The following is a 24,435-nucleotide window of genomic DNA, read 5'->3' on the forward strand; positions in this document are numbered from 1 at the left end:
GGCTGCAGGTTTCCATTTATGGCCCATAGATTTATCTTAAACCAAGGTTGTCTGCACTCTGTTGATTAAAAATCAGAGGAAGAAGCCATAGCAGCAGCAGGGACGAGGAATCGACTGTCAGATGTGCAGCGGAGCTGTGAGGCTGACCACGTAACAGCCCCATTTCTTGGAAGCAATATGAAAAATCACATAATGCAGCAGCAGAGAGAAAATCACAGTCCACGGAGAGATGTAAATTCAAGAAGAGCTTGATCTCGATGCCACTTGATGGTGAGATTTTTAACTAAAAGCAGTCATTGTTGATGAAGTTATGCTGCAAGCCGTGAAACAGGAGGGTCAAGAGCTTGCCAGGAGAAGACATCATCATGAATAAATAAATAAACCTGAGTGAAGACGAGAGATCTAAAGCGTCTGAAATTTCAATAGCATTGATCACAGGGCTTCACTGCCGGGCGTTTGATCTGCAGCACAATCCTAAAATGGGAACGGCCTACAAATTGAAGAATATGGATTTGCCTAAAAAACTAAGTCATGCATTTGAGAAGATCACACATTTTAATTACAAATGACTGTGGTATCTATAGCCGCCTTTTCCAGAGCAGGTAGAACTACTGTACTGGGATTTTATTGTACAGTATTGAAGTTCTATCCCCCCACACGCCCACTGCGCCAGCTTGAATGTCAGCGTTAGGAAATCCATGCCGCTTCCCTCTGACGCAGCCCCAGCCCCACGTGCTGCGCTCAGGGCCCTGTTTTCTGCACTGGAGCCCTTTCTAGTGCTGCCAGGGCTGGGGAGGATGAGTTGGAAGGGCTGTCCACTGCGGCGCGGAGGAGGAACAGATTTAACTGACAAAGTGTACAAGGGGGAAGGGAAATCAGGAGAGAGGCTCATTTTTAGGAGTGCTTTCTGTAACTTTTCCATCAGTGCTGCTCCTTCCCCTGGCTCACCTCCGCTTTCATTTCAGTTCCTCGCCGCTCCTGTCAGGCTGGCAGAGAGGAGAGAAGAGAGCTTGGGCAGGAGGCAGAATGGCTTAGCTGAATGCGCATAGCAATAAACTGCTACGTTTAACATTAAAACCTATTTGTAATGCAGGAATGGAGTTCAAAAGGGACCTTGGTACCATCATTCAGTTGCCATGTTGCAATAGTTTCTTCTTTCTAAATATCCCAAGCGGAGGTGAAGGGCCAGAGGAGGATGTGGGCAGGAGTCAGGGACAGCGACGTCCCCAGCCTGACGCACGGGGTGCAGCATGGGCAAGGCCTGACTGCAAACTCTACCTGTGCCCAGCTCCGGGTTCCAGCAGCTCCTTCCCCAGAACAGCAGCTTTCCCTGACAGATACTCAACATTACACAATATTTCGTTTTCTGCTTTATGATCTAAAAAAGCTGCGAGTTTGGGGGACTTGCAAGCACAAACTTTGTATTTTCTTTGAGGTTTCCTCATTCCCATTTCACAGACACTGGGCGGTGGGTATCATTCGGTGGTACAACACTGGCACGGTCGCCATATCCACCAGCAGCCCAGCCTGAGCAATGTGTGGAATAAGCGATTTCACACAGAATGTACATACGCTGCACATCTCGTAAGCGACAGGTTGTTTGCTACAGATCCAGGCTACCGGCGCCCGTGCTGCGTTGCTCCCCCTCTTTTGACAGTTGAGCTACACAAACATCCCATCTGTTGTTGTATAATTATGCCTTGATGCACACATTTTCCGTAGTTTTGTGTATGTTTTCTACATCTTTTGATTGTCACAAGAGAAGAAAAACTCCGTAATGTGTTGAGAATGAGGAGGAACCTGGGAGGAGACCAGAGGTTATCTCAGGAAGCCAGGAAGGCTGCAGGAAAGCAGTAATTTGATAATCTGGAGGTCCCTTGATGGCAGACCAACTCCCTGTGGCTGTAGAGCTGGAGGGATGATTTGGGGAAAAGTTTATACACCTAACAGTCCTTTCAGTGGGGGTAACTATGTTTGTCTCCATTCCTTTGTTTATTGGATGCAAATTTAATAACTCATTAAGATTAATAAATTCATTTGGCGGTTACTTCCAGGTTAGCCTCATGATGACATAAATGGCATTGGAAATCCGATTAGACACAATGATACAATAATTATATAAGAGCATAATCCCATCTCTGCAGAAGCCAGACAGGTGCAGAATTTCAAACCTTTTTGCCATGGAAAACCACTAAAATATATGCAGTCAAATGAGATTTGCAGCTGTAAATGCAGGCATTCATGCTTATCCTAAGGTGGTGGTGGAATAATCATTGCTCAAGACAAGCCCAAAGATAAACACGCTTTCAGGGTCACAGGCAGGAGACCTGAGCTTATTAAAGTATGTTCTAATACTTTCCAAGTTATTTTCCTTTCCGCAGTATGTTGTGTATGGCATGAATTCGGAGGCTCAGAAATTCTGTGTTATTTTTATAGAGATACCACTAAATCTGTTGACCCTGAACAGGTCCTGCAAACAGAGACTTTTTAATAAAATGTAAGTGAAAAAGAAATAAAAAGGTTTCAAATCTTTGAAAACAGTTCATGGAAAATCTTCTAAGAGCTGAGTACCTTACCTGTCACCGACCCGCGTATAATGAACGTGGTGCTGCACACAGCGCTTCTTGTGAGACGCTGCAGCATTTCAGGGAGCTGGGCTGGAGGTGACAAGTAGATGCTATACCAGTTAGGTTAAATGCTCTGAATAGAATTAACTATTTTACATGAAAGCGGCCGTTTCTGTACCCGAGGTCCTGTGCTGCCTCCAGGGACGGGCTGTGGGGACCCACGGGCGCCCCAGGCCAGGTCTTCTTCAGGGCCGGGCACTTCCCAGCCCAGTTTTCTGGCAGCTCCAGGATCTGGACGTGGCAGTTCATCAGGCTGTCCAGCGAGAGCCGGAGAGCATCTGGAAGATGAAAGTCAGTTGGTGGCTCTAGCCTGGGGATATATATAGCCTTAATAACCTGGGGAATAGCAGCATCAGGAGAGGCTGCTGTATATTTCTCCCAAGGTTGGCATGACGCCTCATATATTTTTAGTGGCTTTTGACCCAAAATATGTGTGCCTTTTTGCCCCAAGTTTCACATCCTTTCCTCTGGGTTGGAGGAAATGCAGTATAATATTTTGCCGCAGGTTACAATCACAATGACAGGAAAATAGGCGAGAGCAGCTGGGCTTTGCAGTGCTGGTAGGCAGCAGTTTGCCTTGTCTGTAGAGCAGTTGAAAGGCAGGTCCCAAGGAGTAATTAGCACTACCCAGAACCACACACAGCCACTCGACAAGAAAAGAGTGGGCTCACTGCAGTGTTATTACCTCCTGGTCCTTCATGCCAATTTTCTGATTAATAACATCCCAAGCCACTTGATGCACTATTGATTCTAAATTCAATAAAAAGAACTGGCAGCTGCTGGCAAGACCATATCATTTTTCCTCTAAAAACACAAGGCAGCAGCAGGTTTCCAGGCAGGGTAGGGTGGTGAGGAAGCCCCCGGAGAGCTGCTGGCCTCCCTCGGGGAGAGCCTGGGTCTCCTCCACAGCAGTGGGTCTCTGGCGGTCCCGGGGGTCAGACAGCGAGGGCAGCGCCGTGACCCTGGCGATTCGGTGGCAGGTCCTGGTTCACTCAGGTGGTGCTGCAGGAGGAGGGGGGGAGTGTTTCTGGGGTCCCCGCACTGTTATCAGGACACCACTGCATTAAAGGAAAAACCTCGCTTTGTTTAGGTGGCTTCGATACATGAGCACAAGGGTTTTGCCTAAGAAAATGGCTCAGTACTATGGCCTTTTTAATATTAAGCAGAACCATTGTCTCCTGAGTTGCTGAAAGCAGGACAAGAAGAACAAGGTGGGCTTCTTTTCCAAAGAACCTGGCTTTTAAAGTGTCAAAATTTTTCCCATAAAGATAGTTTGTCAGCTTTTTAAAACGCTCCAGTAAATCTAGCACCAAGAAAGAGGAATTGCCTGCTGGTTTCCTTCATCCCAGCTGCGCGCTGGTAGAGAGGGGAAAGGTATGAGAGAGGCCAAAGCACTTGGGTGGGTTGTGCAGGAAGGGAAGCCCAACCCATAAACAAAAGCTGTTCAGTCCTATTAACAACCGAGGAGAGAAAGGCAAATATATAACAGTGAGCAGAAGGCAGCTCAGAAAGTGTAGAGAAGCCAAGAAATATTGAGCTTTGATCCAGAGAGAATATTTCAACAAACACCGAATGCTTTGCAAATATTCAGTGCTTGCAATAGCCAAAACACATGGCAGGGGAGGAGTAACGAGCACATCCCCGTTCCTGCTGGGTGGGCAGCAGGAACGGGTTAATGGGTTTGCAGAGAAGGAACAGACATCTTCTGGCTCACTGACACCAGGAAAGGCATCCTTTTCTAATGCAAAACTTCAGCTAAATACAATTTTCCACCGAGCTGCCACCAGTGGTACCTCGGAACTGGGAACAAGGCAGCTCCTTCCCAAAGCTGCATCTGTACAACACGCTGCTGAGCAGGGGAGAGTATAAAGCATTTTGTTTCTTATAATGACAAAGGGGAACAGCAAAGTGAGTTTTTTCCAGCTTTTTGGCAGGGAGTTGCATTCACTCAGGGCTGGATTTTCAGGGATGACAAAGAAGCTGTCAGGAGGGAGGGAGACAAGACTGAAAGTGTTGCTCTGGGTAAAAGCAAAGCTCTGAGTGCTCAGCTCCAGCAGACCCCTGGGCGGGAGGTGATTTATAGCACAGATGTTCCCAGTTTCTCCTTCTATACTGGTTCAAAGCCACAGACCCACCACTAGGTCTGTTTTGCAGGGGCAGCACTGCCCAGACCTCCCACAAACTGCGGGCAGGGTCTGGGCAGAGTCGGGTTGGTGCTGACATCTCCCCGCGAGCGCATCCTGCGCCGCAGGCTCTCACAGACCCGCAGCCCCGGGACTGAGGCACGGGCATGAGCACATGCAAATGTGATGAGCTGAGAATTAATAAAAGCCCAGGAAACAAAACAAACTAGCAAGAAAAGGAGTACACGGTCACTGAAACAGTGGTGTCTGTTGGGGAGGCGTTTGCAATAGTCGCGGTCCTGTCGGAGCCAGCCTGCCCTGCCAGCCTCACAAGCATCCTCTAATAAAAGAGAATAAAGGAGGTTATCTATCTGCTCTATTGAGACCTTCAAATTTTCATCTTAATGGGACATGGTGCTTGACAGATTGAGCTCCACTGAGCAGCTCATTGTAAATTCAAATGCAGGCTCTGGGGCTTATTCGAGCCACTGAGCCTATTTTCTTCCCTTGTTTGCTGGCTGAGCAGGCGGCTGCTGGGAGTGATGACTGTGCGGTTTGTCAGCATCGCTTTCCTGAACATCAGGCTCTAATCTCTCTGCAGCCTCTCGCATTCGCCTGCCTCCCACCCAAACAGGCGTGTGCAGGGGTAGGAGCTGCGTGGATTGAAAGGGGAGATGCAGAGCTGGGGAGGGAGGGAGGGAAGGAAAGATGGGAGGACAGCGTCCATACTCCTATTCACGTATGCATTTCATTTCGCACACGCGATCCCACACGTGTAATGGGCTGAAAGCAATCATGCCGGGTCTGTCAGCACTGGGGAGGAAGCAGGCAGGGTGCCAGGGAGGCAGAGTTGGGGACAGGCATGGGGGGCAGCCCCCAGCTGAGCCCCCGGCCTGGCAGAGCCCTGGCAACGCGGCCAGGTCTGCTGGGCTGGCTGGGGCTGGGACTGGGGAGCTCCAGCCTGGGCGGCAGCTGGCGTTTCGGCCGGGGGCCAGCAGCTCTGAAGCTCTGTCCTTGCTGCCTGCGGTCTCACCTGGAAGGCGATGGAGCGCCGTGCCCTGTCCAGCTGGCAGGAGGAGAGACGGGCTGTGGGTCTTGTGTCTGCTGGAAAAACAGATTTTTTGTGCTTACCTCCCCAGGCTGGTGTTCAGCCACAAGTCTGAGAAAGTCTGTTACTCTAAATCTGTTAGTCTAAATCTGTTAGTCTGAATCTGTTACTCGAACACCACAGGGTTTGTGCCAAGCCCCCAGAGCATTCTACCTGAATTCTCAGACTCTTCACACGTCCTGCGTTTCCCGGGGCTGCGGGGCCGCGCCGCAGCACGAGGCATCTCCAGCCCGCGGGAGTCGTGGCCGGGCAGCCCTGCAGGGAAATTGCCTTCCTCGGCTGCAGAAGGGTACAGGCTTCTCACATTCAGGGCATAATGCATTTCATAAAACCATATTCCAGCTTGCCAAAAGAAGGAGGAAGAGTGTTGCAGCCAGAGGAATTGCAGCGGGACCTGCCGCCACCAGACCTCTGTGCCTCGGGCCCTCGGTAACTCCGAACACAGAGCGTGTGCCCCAAACAGCAAGAAAAAAGCCTTTAAAGTGTGTTCTCATAGGTGGTGATCTCCACAGGGTGGAAGCGGAGGGCTCATTGCTTAGGACCTGCAAGTTGGCTGGAGAAATTACTAGAAAATACTGGGGAAATGTGCAGCAGGAGAAGCACCAAGGCAGGAGATCAAGCTGCAGGGAACCCAACTGGCATTTCTGCCTGTGCCTGCTCCGAGCCTTCTCTGTGCCTGCAAAATGCCCCACAGGTCATAGCTTCTTTTTGTTCCTTCTCCCCATCTTGTTAAGATTAGTCCCAGGCTTCTGAGCACAAAAGACACATCGATTCTTCCAGAAATTTAAAAGGAAAAAGGCTGTTGCCTCTTACTGGTTGGAAATGCAGTTCTGCCCATGGTTAGATTTTGGCCAAATTCAGGAGGAGGAGGCCATGGTTTTCTTTTAGATGTGTTTTTCCCTGTGAAAACCAGACCAAAAATACCGATTTTGCTGCCTTATTTATTGTTGCTGATTTTCAGCAGTCTCTGGGATATGAATTATGTAGAAGATGCATAGCAAATGAACTGAAGCACTGGCAGGTTTTAGCACAGCCGGAGCGCTCCCCGTGCCGAGCGGCCAGCTCCATCTGCCTGCAGCAGCTCACTCTCATCCCACCATCCTCCACGGAGCGTTTCACTGCTGAGCGTGGGGCCTTCCTGAAACCTGTGAAAACTCAGTGGGCAGAGGGGGATGAGAACCTCTGCGAGCGCCCGCGGCGCCGGCGAGGCTCCGCGGGGCGAAGAGGCCTGGGGTGGGTGCGTGTGCTCCCATTGCCGGTTTGATCCCACACCCGTGCCCCATCTCCAGACAAACCAAATACGCCCCAACGATGTAAATCTAACCAAGGGCCTGAACACTCTCCTTAAAAATAAACTCTCATTTGTGACTTGGAGCCTGGAAGCTGCACTGGCTTTCTCAGCTTGCCACCAGATCTCAGAGTAGCTGGCGTTTCCTACATGCTTTTGTCTTTTAAACCCAAAGCTCTACCATTTGTTGTTTAAAATCCACATCTAAGCTTGCATTTGTGTGCACTAGGGGATAAGAGGAAGGTTTTATGGCTTGCATTATTTATGAATGGTATAATTTCAGGGCATCTGTATTAAAATAAGGTTCCAACTGGAAAATAATATTAAACAAGATAAGTGTGTATATTTGTTTCATAAATCCATAAAACCTGATTAACAACGATGCTCATAATGCTTGTTTCATCTTTAGAAGACTTCCTGTATCCGTACCACAGCGCTGCGCCGGGCGCTTTGATGCATTAGGACAGTGCCCTGCAAAGCTGTTTGGTTTGCACTGAACTTTGCTGTGCAGCAGCGAATGCTTTAATCAAGGGTTTGCTTTTGTTTTTTAATTATTATGATTTTCTTTGTCTATGAATTTGGGAGCTGGTTAACAATACAAGAGATTGAAACTTCACTGTATTCTGCCAACGCAGCTGCTGGCTCCCGAAGCCATGACTAATGCTTTCTGTTTACTCTTAAGGTTTTCTTGCTGAATTTCTGGCTGTTCCTTCCAACAGCTCGCTGGGAATGCTTCTAACAAACATTGCCCCTTCCCTTGACGCGAGGCTGCTGTGCTCTGGGATGCATTTCTGTAAGTGCTAGTGGCTGACAACCCACTGGGCAGTGGAACAGCCAGAAAATAGAGTTTTCTGTCAATTTGCCCATATTATTTGCTAACAGAGACTGTCTTCCAAACTAAAGCCTGAAGAGTGAAGGGCAGATGAGGACATTTTCTTGGGTACAGTTAGTGAACTGTCAGCCCCCTTCGGGTCTCCTTTCTGTGCCGAGCGCTGGTAATTTATTTCCCTGAGAACAGGATTTGTCAGTCTGAAGGGGACAGGGTCTGTGAGCTTTGAAGGTTTCCCAGAGCCCGTGTGACAGAGAGTGGTGATGTTCTGCGTGTTACAAACCCTCATCTCCAGAGCCCCCGAATCCAAACCGGAGCTCTCGCTGGTTGTACTTAGTGGAGTCACTAAAATCCTGAGTGATGCTGGGCAAGAGTCAGGGGCGAAGGAAGACTCCTGGGAGGTTGCAAGTAGTGGCTGCTCAGAGAAAGAAGAAAATATTTTAGATAAGGAAAATAAAAGGATGTCAGGAAATTTATACGCAGCTCTTAGTGAAACAGCAAGTGTGTCTCCCTTGCAGTGAGACTCTCCATATGGCTCCTCCACAAGTGGTGATAGAGAGAATTTTCTGCTGAAAAAAAAATAAGCCTGGAGGTGAAAACTTCAAAGGGGCTGAACTCTGAATCCAGCAAGAGCCTTATGCACATCCAGGAGCTGAGAAGAGCAAGTGTTGATAAAGCACTTCAAAACTTCGCCAAGCCTGTGATCAGGCTTCTCCTGCAGCTCCGCCGCGGCAGCAGCTGGGCTTTGGCCAGCGCCACGAGCACCAGCGCCGGTGGGGCCCGGACACAAATCAGACCCTTGGAAACGACACAAACCTACTGCGTGAACGGAGGCCAAGGCGAGGACAGCACAAGTGTCCGGTGCTGCGTGGCACTGGGCAGGTTAAGGGAGACACTTGGGGAACAGCCTGAGCTCCCAGCCCCAAAGAGATGTAGACTTGGAGCAGTGTTCAGGGCTCAAAACTGGGCAAGATATTCATGGGAGATCCACTCTCTTTAGGTGAAGAAAATCTACCTTCCAGGCTCACAATGGAAGACGCGGGGTGCTTTGAGCTTTTGATGCTCCTAAACGGTCTGAGGTTTCTCAAGACGAGTGGTTCCGAGAGGAGCAGACAGCACTGCGGGCTGAAGCACGGCCCGTTGTAGCCAAGGAGAGATCCCCGTGGACTGCAGGTCCCTAATTATCTGCTTTGGTACAGTGTGTTACCCCCGAACTTTTGCAGGCGTGTGTCCCTCTGCCTTGCTTGAATTATTAGCATATCCCGAAGGAAACATAGAAGCCCAGACAGGTCCCTGGTGAAGAAAGGAGCAGCACAGGACGGAGGGCAGAGGTCGGGGGAGCAGAAGGGAATGCTGTTACTCGACATTACTCGGGAGCCCCATGCACTTGTTGGTGGCCCACCAGCACCGTGCTGCAATCCTGCTGGCCAAGGCACAGGCACAAGGCACTGCAGTTTAAGGACAAGATCCTGCCCTGGATTATACCAGTCTGTCTCCGTAGATCTCAGAGTACCCAGAGCTCGTGGCCCCCACAGCCACTGTTTCACCTCTCCTGGAGTGTCACGAAAGGGGAAGCCACCCTGTTCAGCGCCACGAGTGCTGCTGGCGATGACAGATCAAACTGAGCTGAGCGAGAGCTGCAGGAGCTTCCGACTTCTCTGGTGGAAATTAGGCCACCTCTGTTTAGATGATGCATCTGAGCCTTGGTGGTTTGAAGCCTCTCGTTCGGTGCTGCCGTTGCGTCCAGGCAGGTCGGAGATGTGTGTGGTGCCCTCGGGGGGATGCTCAGCCCCAGCCATGTCACCGGGGTGCAGCGGGGACTCGCTGCCCAGCCCGGGCTGTGGTTCGCCTCCACTTTCTGGTACTTTCCCCCTTGGAAAAGCTGAATTGCTGTGTTGCTGGCACATAAAAGAAATAGGAGTTTTCTTGCTGCAAGCCATAGAAAGCAGGCTTCATTCAGTTCCTGAATAATTTAGAATACAAGCCTCTGATTAATTTCATGAGAAAAAGGAAACAAAGTTAGCTATAACTATAGGCCATTCAAAGTATGGATTGCCAGCAAAAATGTGCAAAGCGCTGTCATGAGAGGATTAATTACATAGATTAAATATTTTATAAGTTAAATAATGTGTATTTTTTGGAGACAAAATGGAATGTCATTTTTTCCCCCAAGACAGGGAAAGTAACTGTATTCACTTCCATTCAGCCCACAGAGCAACACAGACTCCAGTGACAGAGGAGGATGGATCAGGGCTGTAATTCCCATCTGGCACCAAAATCTATATTCTGAGCAGCATTTCATCTTCTCCTCGAGAGCCCAGCTCCAAGCTTTCAAGTCTCTGTCAGTTGTGAGGTTCTTCTGGGGGAGAAGAAAAGGGTCCTGGCAATTGTTATTCTATTATAGTCTTCCAAGATCTGGAGGGAAAATGGACTGTGTATGGTGGTTTTAATTATTGTGTTATTGTCCTGAAGGATAATGGCAGAGTCTCTCAAATTGTCTTCCTTTTTCCTTTGTGGAAAAGAAGACCTGAAGCCAATTTCTGACTCTGAACTGTGCAGAAAGCTAAATCCCTCTGCAGAGCAGCGCTCAGTGGCAGGCAGGGCACCTCCAGCCGCTCCCTGGGGGAGTCACTGCTGGAGGCGTGGATGCAGCTGAGCTTTCCAAGCCATCAAGCAGATTTGGCCGCACGGGCCACCCCGCAAGCCCCGTCCCAGGCAGGACCAGCGCCTGAGCCCCAGCTGGCCGACGGGTGCTGTTGGCCTCCCCGGAGCCCAGCGAGGAGGTACCTGACCCCACACTCTGAAGCCCGCGGGGTACCCAGTTTTGTCAGCCACTCATTTGATGGAAACGTTAAGCACTTGGCTCTCACTCCTAATTAAAAGCCGCTCGCTGGGCCGTGCCTGTGGGCACCCGGCCGGGAATGGGACTGCAGATGGTGGGAGCTCGGGTGTTTGCTGCTCGTCCTCCCCAGCGCTCACCGAGAGCTCGTCATCAGGGACGACCGACAGCCTTTCCCTCCCAAGCACTGTCTGCCAGCAGCTCAGGCGAATGAAATAAGTCATTGGGTTAGAAGGGAGAAGAAAAAAAGTCCCTCTGGGAGACTTTGAGGGGGAGTCAGCACTAGGTTTCATCTTAAATCAATTCTGCAAAACTGCTGACCTTGCTGTGGAACTGAGGGTACAGGAACACTCTGTAGTCTGGATTCAGGTTTAAATGTCTAATTACTTTTGAACACGCTTGGATTCCTTCTTTTATTCACCCGGTTCTGGAGACTCCCGCACCGCTCAGGCACAGACCAGTGGCCGTGCCCTGGGAGCCAGGACCAGCAGGAGCGGGGGAAGCCGGAGCTGCCGTGGGAGCGCTCAGCGGAAAGGCTCGCTGGGCTCTCTAGCTTGGGCATAGACATTGCTCTCTGCTAAAAGGGCAGATTTTTGGCAAGCAAGAGTGAAACCTGCAAAACACATGGTGAGAGCAGGTTAGAAGGGTGAACACCTTCCCCACAGCTGCTGGCAGTGATCCTCCAGTTAGGCTCTAAGGAGGTGGGGGGAGGTGGGCCGGGAGTGAGGAGAAGGGTCTTTGAGGTCATCTGCTTCTCCAGAGGAAATAAAAACGGCACCACAGGCAGCCTTGGGGTGGGCTCTGGGGGGGAAGGATGGTGTGAGAGGGACTTGTTGCCTGCTTAGCCTGTGAGTAGTTGTTTTTCCTATTTATTTACTTTTCTATACTAATCTCCTGAGGGTTTCCTCATGTTTTTCTTCCTATTCAGTGTGGCAGGGAGGGTGCTTGGGAGCTGGTGTGTGTGGGCAGTGCTGGGGGTCTGTGGGGCTTCCCTTCGCTTGCGTTGCTTTGTCTCGGGTACACTCGCTTCAGTGCCCATCAGTGCGTTGCTGAACACGGTACTCGCATCGTGGCGTGTGTGGGGAGAGGAGGGGAATCTTCATTAGTACAGGGGTATCTAAGTAGTCAGTAATTAGCACTGGGGTATCTCTGTTGTGATAAGGAGAGAGGGAAGCTCCTCCTGTGGTCATGGTCTGGGTGTGCTTGGTGCTGCACAGAGGCAAGCTGTGGAAGGTTGGTTTTGCTAATTAGCTGGTGCTGGCTCAGTGGGCAGGACACAGAGGAGAGGGATCCTCGGCTCTGTGCTGCCCTCCCTGCTGCTGCCAGCCCTGGCAGTGGCCCCCCTGTCCCCTCCAGTATCTGCCCAGGGGTAGCCCAGGCTGGTCCGGGGAGTCTGCCCTCCTGGCCCGCAGAGCAGCGTGTCCCTGCACTGCTGACGGCGCTTCTGACCTGTCTGACTGCCTTTTGTTGCGTGTTGACGCCTCTAATGAGCTGAGCAGTCGTGATCTGCTGGGGTTACCTCCCTCCAGCCTCAACTACTTCCATCCCAACTTGAGCATCAATCTTTGTGCTGGTATTTACTGCTTGATCACATCCAAAACATCTGACAACTATTATATTTTCTTCTTATTGAAAGTGTTTTATTTCCTAAAAGCTAAAAAATATGAACAGCCCCTCCATGCCTGTATCATCTTCTCCATTTGGAGCTGATGTGCATACTAATAGAGGCATGAAGGAAATCACCCTTGTGAGGCAAAAGCGAGATGGAGCCCAGTAATGAGTCTGAGCCAAAGATGTGATTGCTACCTGGTGCTCTTTACACTAATCTATAGCAATGAAAATATGGTATCATCTATTTTACAATGAACAATGAGAGCTGCTAAAGAATGGTGATGTGGTCATAGATACTCCTGTGAGCCTTTCATCTTTAAGTGTTTCTTCTGAATTCTGCAAAATAAATTGTACTTATACTCTCTAAGTGTTGAAACAAAAGGTGGGGCTTAGTTTCATACAAGGGAGCTGTATAATGATTAATTAGTTTTCACCGTGATATACTGGAACTTCTGATGAAGCAGTTAGGAATTTAATTTGGGCTTTTGTGCTGCTGGGCAGATGTGGGAAGCCCAGCTAGTGCGTCGTCTTCTTGGATAGAAATAATACTCTGCCGTTATCTGCACTCTGAATTGATGATTTTCCTGTCCTGCCACTGCCCGCTCTGTCCTCGTGGGTCCCTCTCGCCCCTCGCAGGGCTCGGGCACCCTCGTTACCGCTCTCCCCCACCTCCAGAAGACCCGTAACCCCTCCACAGCCCCGGTTCCGATGGGCTGTCGCATTCCCCGCTCCATCTCCTGTGAAGCCTTTCCCTGACGTGCTGAGCCCTCGTCTCTCCCTGTGCGACCGCGTCTCGGGGCCCTTGGGCCGCTCAGGACCGTCCTTCGTCCTTCGGCAGACGCGGCGTGTGGGGTGCGAGAGCGCTGTGATGGAGCAGAGAACCCCCCTCGTCCGGGGGCCGCTCCCCCCGGTGTGGGTCGAGCCCCGCGAGGAGCAGGAGCTCTGCCTCGGAGCGGGGCAGGGGCACACACGCACGCATGTGCTCACTTGCTGCTTCAGTAATTTCTGAGCCCTTGTCCCATTTGCGCCCCTCTCTCCTTGAGAAAAGGGAGTTAAGAGGCAATTTGCTTTGGAAAATTACAATTATGTTATTGATTGGGTGAAAAGGAACTGTTTTATTAAAGCTTACAATCCTGAGTGTTTCTTTTCCTTTACAAATATCCTATTACATGCTCAGAGACCACCCACACGCTTTACTGCTTTTACATTTGCCCTGCAATCTTTCATGCCAGTTGACTTTTCATTTCCAAATCCCTTTTCACATTAAACACAGACCCACACACCCTGACCCATTTTTTCTTTGAAATAAATCATAAGTCCGTGCCAGCAATGACTCGAGGTGTTCTTCGGAATTTGTAAACAGCACTAAAATCTTGTGGGAAATGTCACAAAGTGTTGGTCTGAATTTATTAAGTACTTTCTCAGCTTAAATGTGTATGTTCCTGTACTCAGCCTGACAACGTTTCTACCTGTAATGGCATTTGATGAGCGGTTGGTCGCTGGGCAAAGCTCGAGGCCAGCGTGGGGGCTCCTGAAAGCTCCCGCAGAGACCAGCAGCTCGATAAAGGGGAAGGAGCTTTGTGGCAGCGCAGGCTGGTTTTGTCAAGGGACAAAGAATCCGTTTTGCAGCTTACTATTAACATTTCACTGGATAAAAAGAGAGAATAGAATGCAATTTCTCTGGCCTTGGCCGGGATTTGCTGGGTCTTGCCTGCTCAGGGGGATAGCCCTGACTGGGGGAAGATGCCAGCAGCTCAAGCCGCCGCAGGAGAGGCCCGAAGCCTTTCCCACTCCTCCGTAAGGGCGCGGGGGAAGGAGCCGCCTTCCCTCTCAAACGAGGAGTTGGTGCCTGGGTTTTGCAGCCAGCAAACCGACCCACAGGCAGCTCGGCAGCCCAGAAGCTCAGGCAGCTGCTTCTCCTTCTTATTTCTCATTCTCTTTCATTCCCCAGCATTTTCTTTTCTGCCAAACTGTGCGTGCCCTTCTCAGGGCTGTGGGCAAGTGTTCCCTGCGCAGGCCACAGACCAGGCACCTGATAAACCACATTATTCAGAAGCAGCAATACTTTTTTTTTTTTAAATCCAAAAGGAAAAGAAGTGATCCAGACCGTGCTCCTGCGCGTCACTCGGGCGAGCTGAGAATGGCCCTGCTGGCCCCGGCAGGGTTACACCCATGCTGGCGCCGGCAGGGTTACACCCGTGCTGGCCCCGGCAGGGTTACACCCGTGCTGGCCCCGCGGGTGTTGCGGCAGAGCCGGTTTCTGTACATCCCATGGCAGCGGTCGAGGGGGCTGTAGATTCGGGAGGATGCTTCCTCCTGATCTGTGAAGTCTCTCCCTCTGGCTCTGCAGAGGAGCAATCCTTTATTTGAGACATTTTCCAGTGTCACTAAATGAAATGCTGGTTGCAGAAGACGGCGAGCCACCTGCAAGGAGATCTCTGGATGGGTCTTAGCACATTTTCCCTAATCTCTAGGCCTACACTCTTGTTTTCCCGGGGCATCAGCTGGAATCCAGCCACTGCTATAATTAGTAGCATTAATGGAGATGCCGAGGATTTTGCAGCCACACCACACGGTTTCCATCCAGCTCCCCATCCTAATTTGAGTGCTGCCTTGCACCAGCTGCTTAGAGGGTGTAAAAAATACTAAGTAGGCAATTCCGGTATCAGAAAGATGTATTGCCCATTGAAGCATGTTGGACATAAAAGCCGAACAGCTTTTAATTAAAATTTCTTCCACCAGCCATGTAGGGCCTAAACAAGGAACAGGAACAAAAACTCCCAGCACTTTACTGTAGCAAGAGAAGAGCATGTTTGAAGTCGGGAGTAGAAAATGCTGATGGAGAGGAACGCAGGGAGCGGCAGGCAGGATGGCGGGCGGCAAACGTGGCATTTCATCGGGGTTTTGCTGAAACGTCATCTGCAGGAACCTTCCCTTGAGCCTCGTGGCCACGTCAGCAGCTACAAGTTTTCTGCACACTGTGGCCATAGAGTCTCGTGAAGAGTATTGCGGAGGGGTGCATGAAGGTCCAGCTTCATGCTTATTTAATTTTCATTTACCATATATCAGCACAGATCCTGAAGGAGACAGCTCAGACCCCAAGTGATCTCTTAACAGTTTTGTGCCATGACAGCTGCTTGGCTGTAGCTTGAGGTGGGGCAGGAAGGAAAATCCCACCATCAGATTATCCACGGGCCAGGGCGTGGGTGACCCTGCGCTGTCAGTGGAGGCTGCGTTAGTCTGGCAGGTGTTTCCCCAGCGCAGCACAAAGGTCTCCGAGGGCATCCTTCACTCCAAGGTACGTGTCATTCCTGGGGGCTTGTGGGAGTGTAAAAGCTGATCTCATGGCAGGGAGGTTGGAGACAGCAGCACTGCTTCCCTGCTTTTCCTGGGAAGGATTGTATGATTAATACAACTATTAGAGAAAACAGTGGTTTGAGTTTATTAGGAATGAAAGTTCCTGAAGAATTTTTTCTATCTGCTGCTTTACTCGTAGCAGGCTTTGGCCTTGTAGCTGGCTGGCAGACAGACGCTGCCTCGCTTTCCAGATCCACTGGGACAGAGGAAGGCCTCTGCTCCCCGGCCCACAGAGCTCCCAGGCTGTTCTTCCAGCGGTTGTGGTGGGATCCAGCACGATGTGCCCCCCTTCCCAGCTGGGACAAATCGCTGGGTGCTTGTGAAGATCTGCTCATGCTCTTGGCTTTGCCCTCCGGGTGCTTTCCCCTCTGCCCCGCAGGAGGCTGTGCCTGGCTGTGACCGTGCCAGGGCAGGCCAGGTGCGGGTGGATGGGACCAGACCCATTTTGCCTCTTGCCCCTCGCAGCCTCTGGCCCTTTTAGGTTGTGCTTATGCTGAGCTGTTTAAGGGAAAATATCTTGTGGCAACTCCACTTCTCCAGGAGCATCTCTGGGCATGCACGGGCATGCTGTGAGTAGAGCGAGCTCCTTAAAGAGTATGTTAAGTGTAAATATACATCATCGCTACTTCGAATGATCCTCCAGAGAAAACCTGCATAAATATACATTCTACAGAAATCAAGTGAGAATGATAAAGGAGATGTTAAAATATTGCCCTGAGGGCTTCCAAACTGCCTGGGAGGAACTGAGAGAGGCCTTTGCTCCACGCACCAAGGGACTGTGATTAGCGAAAGCGGTTGTGCAGCGGGAGGAGGAAAAGCTGACGGGGCAGGAGGGGAGGGAGCTGTGCCTGATCAGAAAAGCGTGTCGGGGTTAAATGCTGCTCTTTATTTTGGATGTATCTGTGTTCTCGAAGCCTTTAGTGTTAGCAATTGCATTACAGCAGCACCCGAGGCTTAGAAATAAATGAGGGCTCTGCAGAGCTAACCATAGTGCGGACGCAGCTCGGAAGGCTCTGCAGGGCGGGCGGGCGCTCGCCGTCCTCCCCACCGCGCTCTGCCCCGCGCCGAGGCTGGTGGAGAGCCACAGTTTGTGCTCTGCCACGCTCCGGGCCTGCCTCAGGAGACGTGAGCGCAGGGTTCAAGCTTTCCTGCGGCACCCAGAGCTTCAGGGGAGCGTGGCAGGGCTGAGGCTGGTGCCTGTGTCTCACTGATGGCCCCGAGAGGAGCCGCGTTCCCTGGGGTAACGTCCGACCTGGGCTGTGCTGGGGCAGCGCACACAAAAGCACAGAATTTCAGAGGGTTTTGGCTACTGTACCCTCACTTGTAGGTTGGTACGTGGCTATGCCAGGGAGAATGATGAGCAGGACCCAGCGGGGGAGGCCCTGGTCAGTGAACAACCAGGTCACAGCCTTGTCCCTCTTCCCCGCACCTTGCCCAGGGAGGGTGGGCCAGCACGAGGGATCCCCCAGCACTGGCCAGGCTGTACCTGCCTTGCAGGTGAGAAGCGTAACTGTGGTACCGGGCAATTGTCAGGAGCACCAAATTCAGTGTATGAGCAGGAAAAAAATCAAAGCAGAGGAGTCTCTGTGTTCTCTTGAGTTTGATGACGATGACTGAAATGAGCTTTAGCCAGCTTCTGTCACCGGTGATGCATTTCCCAGATGCAGACAGCGTTTCTGCAACTGCAGCGGTTACACAGCGGCGAGCTGGGAGTACGTGAGAGTTCCTCCTCCGTGTGCGTGTGCGATTCCCAGCTGATCAATGCCTGCAGTGCCAGGCAGCGAGACGGGCGTTATTTATGAGCTCCTCTGTGGCCTGAACCCAAGATCCTGCTATAGATCAAGCTCAAAGTCAAGCCAAGCCCTTTCCTCAGAGCGCGGCGTGGGGGCTGTGCCCAGCCCCGGGTCCCCCCTCCTTGCAGCAGCAGTGGCAGTTACAGCGTGTAGAGGAACAAGCGGAGGACGGTTTTGCTGGGAGCGGGTCCCAGCCCTGCCGCAGCCCACACGGCGGAGGCAACGCTGGATGAGCCCGTTCACCTGCCCGCACGGCTCGGCCCATGCTGGCTTTGTTCATACAGAGTTTTCTGCTTTGTTCAGGGCACCAGTTACAGCTCTGTAAGACACCAGTCATCCAGCCCAGATTGTTCTGCACTGAACAGAATTCTTAGACAAATAGAAATGAAAAGGGCCTCGAGTTCCTGGGTCTGTACAGAAAAATCCATTTCCTTCTGACACCACCATCTGTGCTGCTCTTCTGCCTTCCGTGCCGGGAAATTCTTGCACTCAAATTAATAGACGTTCTGTCCCTTGTTTTCTGTCTGCCCCCAAGATAAGCTTAATAACGCCGAAGCTGCCTTATACAGAGCTCCTTCTCAACTCTTTTTGGTTTGCAGCCATTTGTCTGCTCTTGGCAAAGCCAGCAAGTGGTTCTGACAGTCGAGGGGAAAAAGCCCCATCCTTCCTCCATCCCCTGAGGGCCCTGCTGCCACAGGTCCATGCTCACCTTTCAGCACTTGTTCCGCCTCTGCTGGTGTTTGTGTCCCTGTTCCTGGAGAACATGGAGAAACGTTTTCCATTTTCACCTCCAGTTTCTGCCTATAAGGTCATTTTCTTCTGTCAGGAAATAAAAATTACCATTAAAATTGTTCTTTTGCAGAAGGGGCCATCTTTTTGCCTGTGACAGATTTGCTGCCCCTGTGTAATGCTGCGTGAGCCCGTTGGTGGGGGCTGATCCCGGCTTAAACGGCTGCTCTTGACCTGGGCTGGGTCTGATTTCCAGGTGTTTCAATCCTGTATCCCTTCGGCGCTGGTGCCCTTCCGAACAAAGATGGGAGAAACGGTCCGTTGGTGCTCCTGCTCCCTTTGCACATTATACAATTACATGGGAATTAATTTTAAAATGTGCCTTATCTTATTTGTGACTTCAGTCTCCCTTGGGGTAAGAGAAATCATGTTCGAACCAATTACTGTTCACCCAGGAATTGCTCTACCACTTTCTTCCCATGTGAATATCACTGGTTAAATAACAGGCAGAGTGAATGCCTGGGATGAGGTGGCAGACTTCTGACACTGGGTCTGACTTGTATAGAGTGCATCATTTACATTAAAACTATTTATATTCATGTTCTTGGACACAGTACTTAATGATAAACTCTTGGGTCTTTCCTCTGCACTGCCCATCCCTTTTCCACTCCTCTGAGCACCGAGGTCCTGCCAGCCCCTGCTGCTTTTTCAGGCTCCAATGTCTCTTGATGTACGTGGGGTTTTATTCTTTTTAATCAGATGTGCTATTTCAGATCGTTTTATTTTCTGGACCCATATAACTGACAGAGATGTACTATCTGTCTCCCAAACGTCAGGATTCATGATTGTGCTGTGAAATGTTTGCTTTTAGTGCGCTCATAAAAATACAGGACAAGTCAAAGTGGAGCTGTCCTGGGGTTCAGCTGATCGATAAATCACAGCTTACGGGGCTGGTGGTTTCGTTTCTGATCTTCATGCAGTGAGATTTGTTCTCTGTATATATATTATTTTTTCTGTTCTTTGTAGCATAATATAAAATATTAAACAAAGTTTTCATAGATGGAATGCAGATTTTATTTGTACTGGATGAGTGAGAAAAACTTTTCTCCCTAAATCATATTACTTCAAGAAATGTACTAATCTCAGGGGTAACAAGATTCATAACAAACAGTTTATGCCTGCAGTAGATCTGCAGACACCCTCTACTATTATATTAATGTGATACATGATGATGAGTGATGTAGTATGTACTTATTTTTCTTCATTTATAGTAAACCAGCTGCAGATAAATAAGGAGAGGATGGGGTGATTAACCCTTCGGGCTCTGCGAGCATGCAACGAGCAGCAGCCTCAAACTGCTGAACTGGCCGTGGGGTTTGGGTGGGATGTGGATTTTTTGGGCTGGCTTTTTTTTATTTCTGTTCAGATGCAAAAGAGATTTGGGCAACTGAAGATCTTGTAGTAATTTCCCAAAGAGGCAGCGACATTAATCCTGCAGCTCCGGTCCATCCTGCGATAGCAGCGCGCTCTATGCAGGAGCCTCCCCGGGCAGGGACGCAACATCCGATGCCTTTCCGTGTACTAAAATGTGTCTGGTTTTGCCGCGGTATAAAATAGATATCCTATTGCAGCAACGCAGCAAGAGCGTGCCAGTACACAGGGGGGGTTCAGGGTTCATGGTTTTTCCTCTTGTACACAGTAGAGCGGTGCCAAATCAAATAATGTCAGCGGAGCCCCGAGCAAGCCCCAGACTGAAGGTCTGTCAAAGCAGAGTACGAGGATGAATGAATAAAAGATGGGTGCCAGTGCACGTGGTTTGTGAATGCCAAGTGGAATTGCGGCGAGAGCAATAGACACTCGGGCGTTTGAAGTGCAGAAGAACGTTGTCTTCCTCCGGGAGCACAGCCCAGCTCTGCCACCGTGTTACTGTAACTCAGCTGCTGGGGCTGGCTCTGCTGGGGCGTGGGGCGGGGGCAGGACTGCTCCAGAGAGCTGTTAGGACGCTGATAAATATTCCCAGTGAAAAGCAAACTGAGGATTTGAAATCTCCAATATTTTTTTCAAATATCCAAAATTTCCAATAATCTTGTTTATAATTTCATACTTCAGCACATTTTAAACTTTTAGTACCAAATAACTAAAATGTATTTAAATACCAAAGAAATGTTTCAATTTAAAAATACCAGAGAGTGGCAGTAAAACAATGTCCAAATATTCTCTGAAAACGTGACAACTTGGGAGATTCGCTGTCCCCCTTGCCAAGGTGCCCTTTGGACACCTGGGTGTCACTGCAGGGAGGTTTCATTGCAGAAGTGGTCTTGCTCTGGCCCCACACCCAGAAGCCCAGCGACCATCTCTCTGGGGTCGCAGAGGCTGAATGCTGAGCTGCTTCCCCACGCTGGGGGGTGTTGGTGGCCCAGCCCCGCGGCGTCCCACACGCCTGCACGACAGAAGGGGTGAACTTTCCACGGCCACTTCGGAGCCTTTTGGGTAGAGATGGAAGAAAATTCCCCCCCAGGCCACGCTGCCAGCACTCTGCTCCATGTGGCAAACTCTGCTCTGCCAGCGAGGGCTCTTCTGGCCTCCAGGGAGGGGTTGTGCCCTGAAATGGTTTTTATAATTATTTCTCTGTATGTGGAGAGGTCGAGTAAGAGGAAAAGGCAGAAAGTACAACAGGATGAATACGGAGCTGCCTCCTGACAGTTGCTGTAGCAGTATTGGATGCTAATATTAAATTCATATTAAATTCAAACCAGCTCAGCAATGTGCAGTGTGCTTGCTGCAAGGCACCATAACTCCCGATATTTATGATGCCACAGTAACTTAGAAGACACAGCCGGGAGCTTCAGTGCTTCAGGTAAGAACCGGATCCCCAAGGAAAATATTCTGCCTTGTTTAAAGCAGTGGATGGATGCTGAAGTCCAAAATGCCATTTCACATGTCCAGTGTTGCTACTAAATAATTTTATCCTTGGAAAATCAGTTTCTCTTCCACCTCATATTGCCTCCCAGCAGCATTATTCCAGTGCTAGTTCATATGTTATGATATTAATGGGTCAGTAACTACAAAAAACAACCAACCTGGGAACCTGTGTTCAGGTAGTGACAAGGTTTGATAAAAGTCCATTTGGGCCGTCTTCATGAACATTGGGGTTTGTGCCCTTGCTGGAATTCGCATGTTACTGATTTAGCACCAGCTGAGACTCCCACTGCACGGGGTAAAGGATGATAAAACACGTGCTCAGAAGACACCGGGCTCCTTCGCTGGGTCCTCAGGAGTCTGGTCCGAGACGCTGCCCCTGAGCCCAGGGAGGATGGAGCTTGTGCTTGTCTTGCTGCAGTGCCACATCCAGCTCCTGATACAAGATGAGCTTTGCAGGAGAGCCCTACTTAAGTGTCTCTGAGATGCTCCGAGATATATATTTAAAGAAAGTCAACTGTGTGGAAAAGAGAGAATGGCTTGTAGCTGCTTCATCCTTCTGTGATTTCTAATGGCACCTTGGAGGAGCTGCACTTCCAAACTTGATTGAAGAGGAAAATCCTGTGTATCTACAGTAGCTACATCTCCGCTCTGTGAGCAGCAGCTGGGCTCAGAGGCAAGAGATTTCTCATTTCCTAAAGCAAGCCAATTTATATTTTGAGCACTGGCAAAGCATTACAGAGAGCAAGGAGGAAAGCGTCGAGAGGGCCCAGGGCTGCCGCAGCAGAGACTATTCTGACAAAGTCTTTGTGACAGTGATGAGGAATTCAGATTTTTAACTTCCCAATTTCTAAACTAAGCGTTACCAAAGATTTGTATTATTTTTACAAGTTACTACTACACACACTTTTTAAAGGGGGAAACAAAGGCACGCAAGCCAGAGTGACCCCAGCGGCTGATGCTCGTCCAGCGGCGAAGTCTCCACCAAGAGCCGGTTCCTTTCCCAGTGTCCCCTCCAGCACATCCACGCGTGGGGCTGGAGATTGCTCCTGGCTCTGTGGAGGCTTTTGCTGAGGTAGAAAATGGCAGAACAGATACGAACTTTCTGCTTTTCATCCAGTTTCTCTTGCTCATCTCTGCAATAGGGTGAAAATTAAAAGAAAGGAGATTAGCCCCGTTATTTCTGAGCTCCTAACAGTTCTATGGTTGGGCCAGGATTGGATCTAACTATTTATTTTGTTTTAATCGGATGTCATTTTGGCTGCAGCAGCAAGACACCAGCAGGATAAAAGGGGCTGCTCACAACAGAATCCAATAGATGGAAAAGGAAGGAAAAAATTCAGAGCACCAAACCCCCTGCACTGCTGAAACTTGTTTTCCTATTTGTTCCTCTTTGTTTTACCAAGGGAAATTTATGAGATGTCAGAGCTTGTTAATGTTGTTGATGTTGGAGGAGCAACAAGCACCCTGGGCTGAAAGGCTCCAAAACACCCCCCCCCCCAAAAAAAAAGGAGTGAGGGAGGTGGTTGCCCAAGGCCAAAGTCACTGGCTCCCATTGCTCCTCTGCCGGGGTGGGCTGGGGGTGCAGCTCGGCCAGGCCTGGGGTCAGGGATGCTGCGGAGGGGAGGACGGGGACCAGCCAGCGCTGGGCACGCAGGATGCGGCCCCGGTGTGCTCTGGGCTCGGGGAAGTGGTACGGCGATGCCCATATCCATGGGGGAGGATGCGCCTGTTTTCCAAGCGAGAGCTGGAAAGGAGAGCAAGAGGGAGAAGAAGCACGTGCCAGGCACGCTGAGCGTTTAGCTGGGAGCTTTGTAAATAATTAAAGTCCCTCTCAACATGAAAAATAACAATGTCATTAGCACTCCCTGTATTTCAGTTGGGCTACAGCAGGAGCTGCTCTTTAGAGTTATTTTTCACCATCTGCATCCAGGCTGGAGGACGCGGCCACCTCCTGGAGACGCGTCTCGCGAGGGCAGGGCGCTGCTGCAGGCTGAGGGTCTGCACCCGAGGGGGGGTCGTGGCACCCACGGCCTGGCCGGGGCTCAGGACTGTGGCTCCCTCCTCACCCTGAAGCTCAGAACCGTGGCTCCCTCCCCGCCTTTCCTCCTCCTGAAGGTGGATCTGTTCAACGTGGCGAGTGTGTACCTGTAACTCCACAGCTCGCTCCGGGAGGGGAAGGTTGTTCTCAGGGCTGATGAGAAGTATTGATCTAAGGATAATTAAAAGCCTTGCGTTAAGAAACTTTAGCCTGCAGTGATGAGAATAAGCTAGGCTGCTCGGAGGAAAGCTGTTGAAGTAGTGCCAGTGAGACATGAGATGTCAAATTACTCCTCACCATTAAATTACCTGATTAATTTAACCATTGTTTTGTGTGTGGTTGAGCCCTGTTTCCATGGATGTATCCATTATTCATCAGGACTGTCCTGAATATTTTAAGCAAACAATTTTTGTCCTGCGTGCTCCTCGGTGCTGTTGTGTTCTCCAAGCTGCTGTGCACGACCCAGGTCCCAGCAGAAACCCACAGCGTGGCTCGGGAGGAGAAATATTACCTCCAGGCTGGAAATGTCTGCAGAACTTTATCAACAATTTTCCATAGGGGTACAAGGATTGTACCTGAAATTGCACATAATTAATTGCACAGTAGGCTATTAATAGGCAAATGAAGAAACCAGACAAAGAGGGGCATGCAAGGGAATCAATTTTCTTTTTAATGCATTTCGGTTCTTCTATTTGTGTGTTATGATGGATGTTAGCTGAAAGCAGATTATATTAGACACAGCAACTAATAGGATGACAGTCTGAAGAAGACAAATATATTCATTATTGTATTATGGCCATAGCACTTGGAAATTCAAAGCTACGGTTTTGGGGTATAGGCTTCGTTCCAATGACTTGATTATTTTTAAATTTAAATGAAACTTGAAATCTTGCAGCTAGCAAATGCTTTTGCATAAGGTATGCGAAGTTTCTGTCCTATTTATTTGGCTGCGATTACCCAAAACACCATCACTCTGCAAGCACATATATTTATGTCTGAGATGAGGGGGGAAGCGAATATAGCTAATTCTTGTTGTGCTTCATTAAATCACATTCCCAGCACTGGTTATTCATCATCAGAGTTTCCCTGTGTACAACCATGCGGCAGATTCCTGGTGAATCCTGTGAAAGACGAATGGGTGAAGCCCGGCAGACACCGTTCGTGCGGCGCC

General features: G+C 50.0%; 1 protein-coding gene across 1 annotated transcript in view; it reads left to right on the forward strand.

Annotated features, from left to right (window-relative positions):
- The window catches only part of CTTNBP2NL (CTTNBP2 N-terminal like), a 144,010-nt gene that overhangs the window by 51,857 nt on the left and 67,718 nt on the right, over positions 1 to 24,435 (forward strand). The gene's annotated exons all lie outside the window — the stretch shown is intronic.

The sequence above is a fragment of the Strix uralensis genome, chromosome 24 (assembly GCF_047716275.1).
Source record: "Strix uralensis isolate ZFMK-TIS-50842 chromosome 24, bStrUra1, whole genome shotgun sequence".
Taxonomy (NCBI): domain Eukaryota; kingdom Metazoa; phylum Chordata; class Aves; order Strigiformes; family Strigidae; genus Strix; species Strix uralensis.